The sequence below is a fragment of the Coregonus clupeaformis genome, chromosome 9 (assembly GCF_020615455.1).
Source record: "Coregonus clupeaformis isolate EN_2021a chromosome 9, ASM2061545v1, whole genome shotgun sequence".
Classification (NCBI taxonomy): Eukaryota; Metazoa; Chordata; class Actinopteri; order Salmoniformes; family Salmonidae; genus Coregonus; species Coregonus clupeaformis.
In genome coordinates this window covers 46,285,263-46,301,601 of record NC_059200.1, presented here as the reverse complement: position 1 = coordinate 46,301,601, position 16,339 = coordinate 46,285,263, and the positions used below count along the sequence as shown (strand labels likewise).

General features: G+C 42.5%; 1 long non-coding RNA gene across 1 annotated transcript in view; it reads right to left on the bottom strand.

The window, feature by feature from the left end:
* Positions 1-6,471: 6,471 nt before the first annotated feature.
* Positions 6,472-16,339, bottom strand: part of LOC121574438 — a 48,520-nt gene continuing 38,652 nt past the window's right edge. Inside the window, exons 2-3 of the long non-coding RNA XR_006002197.1 lie at positions 6,748-6,892; positions 6,472-6,631 (exon numbers count right to left, since the gene is read on the bottom strand). This is a non-coding gene — a long non-coding RNA (uncharacterized LOC121574438). The remainder of the gene's footprint in view (positions 6,632-6,747; positions 6,893-16,339) is intronic.

Sequence of the window (16,339 nt, the reverse complement as noted above, 5' to 3'; positions counted from 1 at the left end):
CTTCTGCTCGCCGGAGGGAGTAGTGATCTTCAGCACTGCTCGGTAGAGAATGCCGAACTTGGTGTCCTGGCAGCGATGTAGGAGCCCCCTCACCTCGTTGAAGGCTGATCTCTTCTTCAAGACGGGTGTCCTGTTTGGGATTACAGACTGGGACAAGTAGAGATTGAAAATGTTAAGACACTTGCCAGCTGGTCTGCGCATGCTCTGAGAACACGCCCTGGTATTGCATCTGGCCTGGCGGCCTTGCCAGTGTTAACCTGTTTTAAATGTTTACTCACATCGGCCATGGAGAGCGAAATCCCATGCATGACACAGTGTTGTTTTCCACGAAGCAAGCATAAAAGGCATTTACCTTGTTTGGGAGTTCTGCGTCACTGGGCAACTCACGGCTGGGTTTCCCTTTGTAGTCCATTATCGTTAAGCCCTGCCACATCCGACGAGTGTCGGAGACGGTGTAATAGGATTCCATCTTCCTCCTTTATTTACCTTTTTCATGTTTGATGGCTCATTGGAGGTCGTAGCAGGATTTCTTGAATGTGTCCACGTCCGTGTCCCATTCCTCGTAAGCGGTAGCTCTAGCCTTTATCCCAGCGCAGATACTGTCTGTAATCCATGGTTTTGGTTTGGACGGTCACTGTGGACTTATTGATGAAGCCCGTGACTTATGTGGTAAACTCCTCAATTTTATTGGTTGAATCCCAGAACTTATCCCAGTCTGTACTAGAAAAACAGTCTCGTAGCCTCATGTCTGCTTCATTGGACCACTTCCGTACAGAGCCTGTCTCCTCCCACAACAAACATTGCCTCTGGGTGTGCGGTTTCTTGTTTATTTATGGCCTCATACAGTTTGTTGAGAGCCAAAGTGATGTTGGCTTGTGGTTGGATGTAGACAGCAGTGATAATTATGGATGACAACTCTCTTTGGTAGATAAAAAGGTGTGTAGCTTACCATGAGGTATTAAATTGTTAGGTGAGCAAATGCTAGAGATTTTCTTCACACTGGAAGCAACGCACCAGTGTCAGGTGAGCAAATGCTTGTCATATCCTTCACACTGGAAGCAGTGCACCAGTTGCTGTTTACAGGGTCACACCCCTCCCCCTTTGAACTTTCGCGATGCTGCCGTCCGATCGTGACGATGCATGCAGAAACTACAAGGTTGTATATCCATAGATTCAGTCAGCCAAGGCTATAAAGCACAGAGTATTGCAAATGTTCAAGTCTCTTTGATAGGAGACTCTCGAATGAAGCTCATCCATCTGATTCTCGAGTGACTGGACATTTGCCAATAAAATGGAGGGGAGTGCCGGTCGATTTTCTCTTTGTCTCAGTCTCACCAGGAATCCAGCCCGTCTTCTGTGTCTATGCCTACGGCGCTTAGGTATACCAAACAATGGGGTAGTTGAAGTCCGATTTAATGTGGAAATCAAGGTTAGTAACTGTTGATCTTATGTCCAAAAGTGCTTGGCTGTCAAATGTGAATATGCAGTGAGGGGGAAAAGTATTTGATCCCCTGCTGATTTTGTACGTTTGCCCACTGACAAAGAAATTATCAGTCTATAATTTTTATGGTAAGTTTATTTGAACAGTGAGAGACAGAACAACAACAACAAAATCCAGAAAAACGCATGTCAAAAATGTTATAAATTGATTTGCATTTTAATGAGGGAAATAAGTATTTGACCAAAACATGACTTAGTACTTGGTGGCAAAACCCTTGTTGGCAATCACAGAGGTCAGATGTTTCTTGTAGTTGGCCAACAGGTTTGCACACATCTCAGGAGGGATTTTGTCCCACTCCTCTTTGCAGATCTCCAAGTCATTAAGGTTTCGAGCCTGACGTTTGGAAACTCGAACCTTCAGCTCCCTCCACAGATTTTCTATGGGATTAAGGTCTGGAGACTGGCTAGGCCACTCCAGGACCTTAATGTGCTTCTTCTTGAGCCACTCCTTTGTTGCCTTGGCCATGTGTTTTGGGTCATTGTCATGCTGGAATACCCATCCACGACCCATTTTCAATGCCCTGGCTGAGGGAAGGAGGTTCTCACCCAAGATTTGACGGTACATGGCGCCGTCCATCGTCCCTTTGATGCGGTGAAGTTGTCCTGTTCCCTTAGCAGAAAAACACCCCCAAAGCATAATGTTTCCACCTCCATGTTTGACTGTGGGGATGGTGTTGTTGGGGTCATAGGCAGCATTCCTCCTCCTCCAAACACGGCGAGTTGAGTTGATGTCAAAGAGCTCGATTTTGGTCTCATCTGACCACAACACTTTCACCCAGTTCTCCTCTGAATCATTCAGATGTTTATTGGCAAACTTCAGACGGCCCTGTTTATGTGCTTTCTTGAGCAGGGGGACCTTGCGGGCGCTGCAGGATTTCAGTCCTTCACGGCGTAGTGTGTTACCAATTGTTTTCTTGGTGACTATGGTCCCAGCTGCCTTGAGATCATTGACAAGATCCTCCTGTGTAGTTCTGGGCTGATTCCTCACCGTTCTCATGATCTTTGCAACTCCACGAGGTGAGATCTTGCATGGAGCCCCAGGCCGAGGGAGATTGACAGTTATTTTGTGTTTCTTCCATTTGCGAATAATCGCACCAACTGTTGTCATCTTCTCACCAAGCTGCTTAGCGATGGTCTTGTAGCCCATTTCAGCCTGTGTAGGTCTACAATCTTGTCCCTGACATCCTTGGAGAGCTCTTTGGTCTTGGCCATGGTGGAGAGTTTGGAATCTGATTGATTGATTGCTTCTGTGGACAGGTGTCTTTTTATACAGGTAACAAACTGAGATTAGGAGCACTCCCTTTAAGAGTGTGCTCCTAATCACAGCTCGTTACCTGTATAAAAGATACCTGGGAGCCAGAAATCTTTCTTATTGAGAGGGGGTCAAATACTTATTTCCCTCATTAAAATGCAAATCATTTATAAAATGTTTGACATGCGTTTTTCAGGATATTTTTTTTGTTATTCTGTCTCTCACTGTTCAAATAAACCTACCATTAAAATTATAGACTGATAATTTCTTTGTCAGTGGGCAAACGTACAAAATCAGCAGGGGATCAAATACTTTTTCCCTCACTGTAGTATGAACTTTCTGTACAGAAAAAGTAAAGATAAAAACGAAAGAAGTCTCTAAATTGCAAGGTAGGGTTGGAGCTTGTAAGATGGCGATCTTGTACATTCCATGAACAGAACGTGATCCGCACATGCGCAGAAACTTCGGGATCTTTAGTCCGGATAAATACATGTCAGAGAAAAGTCAGATCTGCAGCCATTCCGAAGATAGTTCATGGACTTGCTCAGGCTCTGTTTGAGTGAAGCCGCAATCGATCAGTCAGCCAACATCTCTTTTCTTCACCACCCCCTCTCTATTTTTTTCTCTCTCTCTTTTCCATCTCCTTCCCTCCCTACCTTCAATAACTGTTTTAATGCATCATTTATTTGTTCCATTAAGGAGCTAGACTGTGGAGTGCAGTTGTTGATTGATTGTAGATAGGTGCTTTGAAAATAGCAAATAATAGGTATGCGTTTCAACAATGTATGCTCCCAATTTACAAGATTCTGATCACAAATACAGCCTATTTTCCATGTTTAGCTTTTAGATTTACATTTGATTTACAATAAGCGTACACCCAGTGCTGTGATGGAGGATAAACCCAAGCAAAGGCAGGTAAAAATCTATATTCCCCTTTTTATTTTAGATCCCCTCTTACCAAAACATATTACAAAAGCAAAATTAAATGACCAACCTGTCTTTGCTTTCAGTGAAAATATATCTTTAAACAGTATAGTAGATCCTATCATCCTCAAACTACACCAGTCTCCATTTCCATTTCCTATTATAGTATAATTGTTCTCCTGGACCTGAACATGAATGATATGCAGAAATATAATTTCAATTAGCCAAATTTACTTTATTTAGTACTCTTACTTGGCATTGTGAAGGAAATAATAAACATGGTGTATTACGTAGTTCATTTCTTCTGTGTATGTGTTCTTTACAAAAAGAAGAAAAGGTTGACAAATTTAGATTGGCAAGTGCAGGGACCTAGAGAATTGTATAATATATTCCCTTCAGTGGATCAATCCAACATGGCCAGGCAGTCTGATTGCTTTCTCCCAGGCCAGTAAGATAAGGCTAAGCAATCTATAATGCATTTTATATATATTGTGGTCCTCTGTAGCTCAGCTGGTAGAGCACGGCGCTTGTAACGCCAGGGTAGTGGGTTCGATCCCCGGGACTACCCATACACAAAAAAAAAATATGCACGCATGACTGTAAGTCGCTTTGGATAACAGCGTCTGCTAAATGGCATATTATTATTATTGTTATTATTATTATATACTGAAAAAAAATATGAATGCAAAATGCAACAATTTCTTCGATTTTGCTGAGTTACAGTTCGTATAAGGAAATCAGTCAATTGAAATAAATAAATTAGACCTATGGATCTATGGATTTCACATGACTGGGCAGGGGTCCCGAGTGGCTCTGTCGTAGCCGGCCGCGACCGGGAGACCCATGGGGCGGCGTGCAATTGGCCCAGCGTCGTCCAGGGTAGGGGAGGGAATGACCGGCAGGGATGTAGCTCAGTTGATAGAGCATGGCGTTTGCAACGCCAGGGTTGTGGGTTCGATTCCCACAGGGGGTATGAAAAAAAATAAAAATAAAAAATAAATGTATGCACTAAACTGTAAGTCGCTCTGGATAAGAGCGTCTGCTAAATGACAAAAAATTAAATGTAAATGTAAATGGGTGCAGCCATGTGTGGGCCTGGGAGGACATAGGCCCACCCACTTGGCAGCCAGGCCCACCCACTGCGGAGCCAGGCCCAGCCAATCAGAATGAGATTTTCCCCACAAAAGGGCTTTATTGCAGACAGAAATACCCCTCAGCAACCCCCCCAATATGCAACTACATGTAACAACATGTTATTAAAATATTGTTTATAGAGTACTTACAGTATAATTACATAGGTGTAAGAATAATTTAGATGTAAAAGCAGCTGTAAGAGCAACTGTTACTGAACATGGTCAAATTATAAACTTCCATTTAAATTGATATGGGTGCTAATTGATTCATTTTCTTTCACATATACAGTACCAGTCAAAAGTTTGGACACACCTACTCATTCAAGGATTTTTCTATATTTGTACTATTTAATACAGCTCAAATAAGCAAAGAGAAAAGGCAGTCTATCATTACTTTAAGACATGAAGGTCCGTCAATACGGAACATTTCAAGAACTTTGAATGTTTCTTCAAGTTCAGTCGCAAAAACCATCAAGTGCTATGATTAAACTGGCTCTCATGAGGACCGCCACAGGAAAGGAAGACCCAGAGTTACCTCTGCTGCAGAGGATAAGTTTATTAGAGTTAACTGCACCTCAAATTGAAGCCCAAATAAATGCTTCACTGAGTTCAAGTAAGAGACACATCTCAACATCAACTGTTCAGAGGGGACTGTGTGAATCAGGCCTTCATGGTCGAATTGCTGCAAAGAAACCACTACTAAAGGACAACAATAATAAGAAGAGACTTGCTTGGGCCAAGAAACACGAGCAATGGACATTAGACCGGTGGAAATCTGTCCTTTGGTCTGATGAGTCCAAACTTGAGATTTTTGGCTCCAACCGCCGTGTCTTTGTGAGATGCAGAGTAGGTGAACGCATGATCTCCGCATGTGTGGTTCCCACCGTGAAGCATGGAGGTGTGGGGGTGCTTTGCTGGTGACACTGTCTGTGATTTATTTAGAATTCAAGGCACACTTAACCAGCATGGCTACCACAGCATTCTGCAGCAATACGCCATCCCATCTGGTTTGCGCTTAGTGGGACTATCATTTGTTTTTCAACAGGACAATGACTCAACACACCTCCAGGCTCTGTAAGGGCTATTTGACCAAGAAGGAGGGTGATGGAGTGCTGCATCAGATGCACCAATTTGTAAGTCGCTCTGGATAAGAGCATCTGCTAAATGACGTAAATGTAAATGACCTGGCCTCCACAATCCCCCGATCTCAACCCAATTGAGATGGTTTGGGATGAGTTGGTCCGCAGAGTGAAGGAAAATTAGCCAACAAGTGCTCAGCATATGTGGGAACTCCTTCAACAGTGTTGGAAAAGCATTCCAGGTGAAGATGGTTGAGGGAATGCCAAGAGTGTGCAAAGCTGTCATCAAGGCAAAGGGTGGCTACTTTGAAGAATATAAAATATATTTGGATTTGTTTAACACTTTTTTTGGTTACTACATGATTCTTTGTGTTATTTCATAGTTTTGATGTCTTCACTATTATTCTACAATGTAGAAAATAGTAAAAATAAAGAAAAACCCTTGAATGAGTAGTTGTGTCCAAACGTTTGACTGGTACTGTATATTGTGTGCCTGTGTGTGTGTGTGTGGTGTGTGGGGGAGAGAGAGACAAAGAGAGATGGAGATGGAGTTAAAATTGGGATTGGGTACAATCCTAGATTTATGGTCAGGGGCAACTCTATTTGGGTTAGGAGGGTTCAGAGGTGGTGAAACACACAAAGGGACAGTTTGGGCAAGAGAGCATCCAGGAGAGAGATGTCAGCGCAGCACCAGGTGTTCCTCATGGGGCTCTGTAACGATCCTCATGGGGCTCTTCTCACCCCTAGGACAAGCATAGAAAAAGAAAAATAGAATGAGAGACAGAGAGCACCAGGGCTGTTACTCTGTGGGTAAAAAGATTTGGGACATATCAAGCTGGTGTTGTGTCTGTGTACTTACCTCCACTAGAGGTATTCATTCAACAACTCTTTTTAGAATGGGGAAATGTAGGGTTTGAGAACAGCTGGCTTCTTCTGGGCCACCTTGTCATGCACTTTGTCCCATCTTCAGTGTTTATCATCTTGGGTTGATTTGAACCAGGAATCTATAAAGCCATATAGACGGGTTAGCTGACAACGTCCTTAAAACGATGCATGCGCTTCAAAGGGGCAGAATGGCATGTGTTGTTATGGTTCTGGATGGCCAGATAGCTAGCAACAATGACAAAAAATGCCATGTGTTGAATCGTAAGTGGCTCGTTTCAGCTCGTTTGACCTTCTTCTTGATACCATGTCTTGTTTTGAGGTGTTTTAACTGATGTCACATCTATGCTAATATGTATAAAATTTGCTAGTTAGCTAGCTAACCAACAACTGTAACGATGTGTTTGAGACAAGTGCTCATTGTACAATTTTTAGTGAGTTTGGTACATATCCGGAGGATAGTGAGACGTTTATTATGTTCAACATAGGATGGCCAAGCACAAGAAGTAGCTCTTTCAGTAGTTTACTTGGAATAGGGTCCAGTAGGCAGCTGGAAGGTTTACAGGCCATTACTATTTTTGTGAGATACAGGATTTAAAAACTTGAGTGTCTCCAATGATCCGAGGTCCTGGCAGTAATGTGCAGACTCAGGACAACTGAGTTTTGGAGAAATATGCATATTCAAGGAGTAAAATTATAGACTGATAATTTCTTTGTCAGTGGGCAAACGTACAAAATCAGCAGGGGATCAAATACTTTTTCTCTCATTGTATTACGCAAGGTTAACTTTAGATCCTCGGTTAGGTGGTTAGCAGAGTTTTGTACTCTGATGTCCTTGGGTAGGTGGAGGGAGTCTGGAAGGGCATCTAGGAATCTTTGGGTTGTCTGAGAATTTGTTGTGCGGCTTTTGATCATCCTTGGTTGGGGTCTAAGCTAATTATTTGTTGTGACTGCAAATGTAAGAAGATGGTTGTCCAATTATGAGGAAAAACATTTTGATCCACAATATCTATTCCACGGGAAAAAAACTAGATGCAGGGTATGATCATGGCAATGCGTAGGTCCCGAGACATGTTGGACAAAACCCGATGATGGCTCCAGAAGCCTTTTTAGAGTGGGTCTGTGGACTTCTCCATGTGAATATTGACGTCACCAAAAATGTGAATATTATCTGTCATGACTACGAGGTCCAATAGGAATTCAGGGAACTCGGTGAGGAACGCTGTATACGTTCCAGGAGCCCAGTAAACAGTAGCAATAAAAAGTGATTGGTTAGGCAGCATAGATTTCATGACTAGAACCTCAAAAGACGAGAACACTGTCATAAATGTTAGCAACACCTCAGCCTTTGCAGGATGCACGGGGGATATGGTCACTAGTGTACCCAGTAGCAGAGGCCTCATTTAACGCAGTAAATTCATCAGGCTTAAGCAATGTTTCAGTCAGTCCAATCACATCAAGTTTATGATCAGTGATTAGTTAATTGACTATGACTGCCTTTACAGACCCGGGTTCGATCCCAGGCTGTGTCACAGCCAGCCGTGACCGGGAGACCCATGAGGCGGCGCACAATTGGCCCAGCGTCCTCCGGGTTAGGGGAGGGTTTGGCCGGCCGGGATTTCCTTGTTCTATCGCGCTCTAGCGACTCCTTGTGGCAGACAGGGCGCCTGCAAGCTGACTTCGGTCGCCAGCTGGACGGTGTTTCCTTCGACACATTGCTGCAGCTGGCTTCCGGGTTAAGCAAGCAGTGTGTCAAGAAGCAGTGCGGCTTGGCAGGGTCATGTTTCGGAGGACGCATGGCTCTCAACTTTCGCCTCTCCTGAGTCCGTAGTGGAGTTGCAGCTATGGGACAAGACCGTAACTACCAATTGGATATCACGAAATTGGGGATTAGCCTTTACGTCGGTAGCCCTGCCCCCTGGTAAACAATATATGATCACTGGATGATTCTTTTAAAGTCTAATATTGTGGGTAATGGAGTTGCCAATGACTAGGGTTTTCAATTTGTCAGAGCTAATGGTGGGAGGCTTCGGCGGCTCAGACCCCGTAACAGGTGGAGGAGAGACCCGAGAATGTTTGGGATCTGACTCTGACTCGTTGCTTAGTGGGGTAAACCAGTTGAAAGTATTTATCAGCCTTTTACACACAATGCAGTGCAATCGACAGCATTAATGCTGTAAAACAGATTTACGGTATTTTACTGTGCATTCTTGTTTTTTACTGTTGAAATTACAGAAAAGTCTTACAGTGTACCCTGCCTTTGAACCCTAAACCTGATTCAGCAATACAGTCTCACTTGAGCTAAACATTTGTGTCATCTCGTTTGTGCACTAAACAGGAAATTAATCTGATTTCTTTGATTCAGGAAGCACACACAAAGTCTATACATTTGCATGTGCCAATTATAGATGTTTTATTTCAGGGGTGCAACTTTTCTTTAATCCAGTCGGAGAAACACTCTGCTCGGAAGTGTCCGCATGGTCCTAAATCACACCGTTGCTTCGTTTTGTATTCTATTTCAATGATAAAACTGTGGGGGGGGGGGATGCAATTTCAGAATGTGGGGGAACATATCCCCCCCGTCCCCAGTGAAAGTTGCACCCCTGGGTTTTTTTCACAATCCTACTAACAGTAGCCTACCTCACAGAGATTCAGACTTCTAAATGCAACTGTGGCGTAGTTAGGGGGGTCATGCACCCCAGAAATCGGAGGGAGCACAAAGTACGTGAGGATGGCTGGTGGGTGGTCCAGAGGGGGGCTAGGCCATAAGTTGGAACATTTTGCATTTTTAAAACACCTGAAACAGCTTTTTCCTGCAGTCTAGAGCCATAATCATTATACTTAATACTGTGTAAAGAACATACGTCTATTTGTCTGCATATCTAAGCATACCTCTTGAGCTGTCTGTATCCTCCTGACAAGTGGTTCTTTTTTTAAAGAAACTAAATATGCTTCTTTGCTAAAATCTGGGTAAAAGATTGAAAGGAATGTGAGTCTTATTCATTACATTTAGTTATTGCTTGCTTTTCTAAAGTCTACCAACCTTGCCAGCAGGCATGCCAGCGAAGATAGACAAGTGTTGTTTTGTTGTTGTTTTCTTTTGTTATTGTCTCTTTCTTTTTATTTCTTTTTTGTATTGGTCATTGGCACGTCGGGTGGGTAGTTGTTTGGTTGGGTTGGACGGCGATGGTTGCTGGGAGTCGGTGGAGATGGGGTGGGTTTGAGGAGGGGAAGGTGTTCAGGGGGGACTGTGGATAGTTGAGCGGCTTCACTGCAGGTGGATGGTGTTTTAAAACATTTAGTTGAAGAAAAACAGTTAGACAAGCTAGCTACTCTAACTTGATTGATAGCCTGAAATGGCTTCTTGGTAGCTAATTATGAGGTTGGGAACCTATCTGTGCTAGCTAAAGCCAACTTTGTAAAATTACTAGGTGGCTAGTAGTAATACAGAGAATAATAATAATAATAATAATAATAATAATAATAATGTAAACAGGACAAATCTGAGGGGGCACATGCCCAGTGCCCAGTGCCCAGACACAAGAGGTGAGCCCAATAAGAATAAGCTTAGTGTTGATCTAACTTCTTATAGGTCCTTGTATTGTTTACCCAATTAGGGAGCGGCTGTGATTTAAGGTGCCTCTCTCTTTTGTTATTGAAAGTCCCATTATGTGAGAAGAGATTGAACTGATTTAGTCGATAAATGATTCATAATAAGCTAGACACTGAATTATTTAGTTTCCTCAACTTTGCAACCATGGTTGAGAATGTAATGATATAATATATCATGATGTCTTGGCTGCTTGGAAGCATTGGACTGCACCATTGTTATGAGGAGAGTGGAAAGGAAGGAAAGTTGATGTGGAAAACGTTTAATTGTATGCCATTTATTACCCCAAGGCTGTGATGAATTGGGATAACATGAAGAAGGTACAAAAACTTTCTAAATAAGTTTCATGAAAAATTACCAGTTCTAGCAATATATCAAATATATACACTACATGACCAAAGGTATGTGGACACCTGCTCGTCGAACATCTCATTCCAAAATCATGGGCATTAATATGGAGTTGGTCCCCCCTCTGCTGCTGTAACAGCCTACACTCTTCTGGGAAGGCTTTCCAGTAGATGTTGGAACATTTCTGTGGAGACTTGCTTCCATTCAGCCACAAGAGCATTAGTGAGGTCGGGCACTGATGTTGAGCGATTAGGCCTGGCTTGCAGTCTGCATTACAATTCATCCCAAAGGTGTTCGATGGGGTTGAGGTCAGGGCTCTGTGCAGGCCAGTCAAGTTCTTCCACACCGATCTCGACAAACCATTTCTGTAAGGACCTCGCTTTGTGCACAGGGGCATTGTCATGCTGAAACAGGAAAGGGCCTTTCCCAAACTGTTGCCACAAAGTTGGAAGCACATAATCGTCTAGAAGGTCATTGTATGCTGTAGTGTTAAGATTTCCCTTCACTGGAACTAAGGGCCCTAGCCCAAACCATGAAAAACAGCCCCAGACCATTATTCCTCCTCCACCAAACTTTACAGTTGGAACTATGCATTGGGCAGGTACCGTTCTCATGGCATCCGCCAAACCCAGATTTGTCCGTCGGACTGCCAGATGGTGAAGCATGATTCATCACTCCAAGAACATGTTTCCACTGCTCCAGAGTCCAATGGCGGAAAGCTTTACACCACCAGCCGACTCTTGGCATTGCGCATGGTGATCTTAGGCTTGTCTGCGGCTGCTCGGCCATGGAAGCCCATTTCAAGAAGCTCCCGAAGAACAGTTATTGTGCTGATCTTGCTTCCAGAGGCAGTTTGGAACTCGGTAGTGAGTGTTTCAACCGAGGACAGATGATTTTTACGCGCTACGTGCTTCAGCACCTGGCGGTCCTGTTCTGTGAGCTTGTGTGTCCTACCACTTCGCGGCTGAGCCGTTGTTGCTCCTAGACGTTTCCACTTCACAATAACAGCACTTACAGTTGACCGGGGAAGCTCTAGTAGTAGGACAGAAATTTTACGAACTGACTTGTTGGAAAGGTGGCATCCTATGACAGTGCCACGTTGAAAGTCACAGCTCTTCAGTAAGGCCATTCTACTGCCAATGTGTGTCTATGGAGATCGCATGGCTGTGTGCTCGATTTTATACACCTGTCAGCAATGGGTGTGGCTGAAATAGCCAAATCCACTAATTTGAAGGGGTGTCCACTTACTTTTGTATATATAGTGTATATCAATATATTAAAACCACTAATCTCCACAACAAAGTGTAAACATATGTTCTAAATCAGGTAGTGCTCAAAGTCATAGAATATTTTGTACATTACTGCAGTCAGTGAGAGGTAAAGAGACAGACACAGACAGAAACAGAGGTAGAGGGAGATTGAGGAAAGAATTCATTTCATTGGGTTTTCATTTCCCACGCTAGACAGAAGTACATATAAAGGGTGAACAAGAAGTCAGCATGGAGTACCCTTGCCTGGTAGGCTTCCCAGCAAACCCTGCCATCAGTCACAAACTACAGGTGATTACTCACATTCTGAAGCTGCCATCTTACATTTTGTAAAAAATAGTAATGTCGTCTACTGACACAATGTCTGGTAAGAGAAAACCATTGAATTCCAATGTTATTACTAAAGCCTGCTCAAAGTGTGAGACACACAGTGTGGTATTGTCCCCAGTCTGGGGTAATCTAGAGCAGATGTGTCTAGTATCCTCTGTGTCAACATGAAGCTAATTGTTAGTGTTTGTTTTATTTTTTCACAGGTGTGAATATCCTTCGAACACTGTTGCCTGTGCGAAGCCTCCTCATTATCCAGCCTAATGAGAAATAAATTAGAGGCCAGATGACTCTATCAGGCAATACTGGAGGTAGAACATAGGTGGCAGCAGGTGGTGTCGCATGGCTGACTCCAATTCTAGCTCCTTTTTAGTCTTCCTCCAAACCATTATACTTGGATGAAATTACAGAATTAATCAACATCAAATGCTCAATCACATGCAGCAACAACACGTCTTGGGCAACGTGAAGTAACAGTTAATATGTTGCTTTACATAGCTTAAAATGAAACAACGATGCTGGTACTACGTATGTAGTTCATTGGGTGTCTTTACACAGCCACACTAAGAACCCAAATCATATTTCCTCTCTATATCCAAATTATTTTTTCTGACTGTCCACACTTAGTTTTACATGTGACCCATATCAGATATTTTCGCATTCACGCTATTTAGCCTCTGAAGTAGCAGGGCAATTGATAACGGAATTAGGCTTTGACTCAGATTTTTCACTTTCAAATGTAAGCCAAACAAAAACCATTGATTTCAAAACTCTATGCACAAGGATTACTTTGAACAATTTACACCAAACATTTCACTAAAATACATTTACTGGAACAAAATGAAGGTCAAATCTCCCTCCGTTTTTTATGCGACCACATTTCTCAAAAACTGTTAAATATCTGCGGCGAATTAATGTCTGCAGAAAGAATGGGTTGTCAGCTATAACATGACACCTTGAGTTTGAAATTTTTTATTTTGGTTATTGAACTACAGTAGGTGAAGTGGATTACATCCGGCAATGGAATTACAGTAACAGATTTCATCATGGGTCCATGATCTGTACTATACAGAAATGCATAATTATGGATATGAATATCATTTTCTTCATGGGGATGTATTCTGAATAGGTGCACAAAGGTAGAAAGTTGCAATATCCTTCTTTTGCATATTTGGGTATTATTCTACACACTGGCTATTGTAATGAGCTCCCAAACAAGACCTCATTTGGTTGGTCCAGACTGGACCAAATCTAAAACAATCAAATGTTTCACAAGTTTGGACATCACAGCACAGTAGAGCAGAGTTCAGTATAGTATAGTACAGTAGAGTACAGTAAAGTAGATATGTTCAGTACAGTACAATACAGTACATTATACTGTACTTTACTCTAGTATGCTCTACGAACTCAACTGTAGTGTACTTTTTTTTACTGTACTGTTCTCTGCTTTGCTGTGCTTTGCTGTCCAAACTTGTGAAACATAGACATCTATGATTGGTTCAGATTTGGTCCGGCCAGGGCAGACTGACCCAATTTCAACTACTTTTCAAAGTCCATGGACGTTCAGTGCTCAGTGGGTGAGGATGCTTGTTACAGTAAATGGAAAGTGGGTAGGTGGTAGGTGTCAGTGAGAGCTGGGAGAGGTGTCAGTGAGAGCTGGGAGAGGTGTCAGTGAGAGCTGGGAGAGGTGTCAGTGAGAGCTGGGAGAGGTGTCAGTGAGAGCTGGGAGAGGTGTCAGTGAGCGCTGGGAGAGGTGTCAGAGAGCACTGGGAGAGGTGTCAGAGAGAGAGAGAGAGAGAGCTTGCTTTGACCACAAGACAACAGAAAGGGGGGGGGGGAAGAGAGAGTTATGAGTTGAACATAACAGTATGCCATTGGAAGGGAGGACAGTAGCAGGTGACCCAACTGTGTTTTGTGACTACTATGATTTCCGATTTGATGTATATCTAATACCTTTTAAGACTTTTGCTGCTAGATGTTTTCTAAGACCCCCTTTCCATCTGTTTGACTGGAAATCAAAGCCTTTGCTTATTTCTAATTTCTAGGATGGAAAATGGTTGAACATTTATAAATGCCTTAATTATAAAAATAAAAATATAAAAATAAATATATATAGACTCTTAGCTTTCATTTGACACCTAATTTTATGTGTTCCTATGAACTTCACATGTTAGTGCTCATGTGGCTTTTTACATGGATCGGGTTTGTATCAGGATTCAGATCCAAATATGGAAGCGGTATAAATCGGAAGTCAAAAGATCAGATTCCATGTGTTTTTTTGCTATTTATACATTAGGGAAAATATCAGATAAGTATCAGATATGCAAATAATTGGCAAAAGATCTGAATTGGGCTGCATGTGTAAATGCAGCCTTTGTATTCTCACTACATCACACGATCGTATTCAATATGAGCCTAATCAAGTATTATTGTCAAATAAACCCTTCTTCCGCACCCTGTTACCTGGTGAATATATCTGGCATGGTGTCTCTGAGCATGGTATTGTAGGCCCTATACATGTCTAAATACATGAATTGCTATTTCATTTCATAACTGACAGGAGAGGTAGAGCTGAGGAAGATGGTCGGCCACTCAGCCTGTCCCCTAGCGATACTTCAGAAGGTTATACATCTCGCTTTATCAATTTGCCAACATGATTACCAGCAGATGTGTCCAGTGTGTGGCCTCATACCACAGCAGCTAGTGGTGCGCGGGTCAGCTGTTTAAATATGTAGCGAGAAAAATAACTTACTGTAACTACAGAATTGATTCAGGCCGGTGATGCTGACACCGTTACTATGCAACCAGCTGTGTACATTGCTGCATGCTTGCTGATACATTTCACTATTTGCTGCCAGAGCCATAGCTATATTGGTAGTAGGCAGGTACCATCCTTCATGTATTTTATTCCTAGAAAATACACAATAAACTTTTATGAGAACAGGCATGTTGTTTTGGGCTAGCAGACAAAGCCCCCAAATGCTAGCTAGCTAGCCACCTAACTTGCAAATCCGGGTTAGTTATCATATCTTTGTCCGAGTTTAAATTAGTTGGCTAGCTAGCTAACGTTAGCTAGCCAGTTCGAACTATTCAATCTCTATTTTCCACCAACAGAATTTGGAATAAAGGAGAAAAGAGGCCTAAAATCCCTTTTTGAGGAAAACAATACTTTTTGAGACAAATTATACTCTTCTCCAGGTCATCTACAGTACCTGGTGTCAAAGGAAGGCCATGAAGATCATCAAGGACCCCAACCACCTGAGCCACAGCCTGTTAACCCTGCTACTATCTAGAAGGCAGAGACAGTACAGGTGCATCAAAGCTGGGACCGAGAGACTGATAAACAGATTCTATCTCCTCCGCCCAGTACCCTGCCGTGAACCTCAGACACTGTCACTAGCTGGCTACCCCCCGGTACTCTACCCTGCACCTTAGAGACCACTGCCCTACACTATGTACACTGAACACTGGTCATAACGTTTACATACTATTTTACCCACTTTATATGTATATACTGTATTCTAGCCATGGCTCATACTATATAACTACAGCTATACACACCTTTTCTATTCACATACTGTCCATACTGTCTGTACACACCATTCACATACAGTGCATTCGGAAAGTATTCAGACTTCTTCCCTTTTTCCACATTTTGTTACTTTACAGACTTATTCTAAAATATATATTTTTTTATCCTCATTAATCTACACACAATATCCCATAATGTCAAAGCGAAAACAGGTGTTTAGACATTTTTGAAAATGTATAAAAAATCAAACAGAAATACCTTATTTACATAAGTATTCAGACCCTTTGCTATGAGACTCGAAATTGAGCTCAGGTGCATCCTGTTTCCATTGATCATCCTTGAGATCTTTCTACAACTTGATTGGAGTCCACCTGTGGTAAATTCAATTGATTGGACATGATTTGGAAAGGCACACACCTCTCTATATGTGACTCATTTCAGGAAACTAGGCGTGTCACTACTTCACAAGAGTGCCATTTCAATG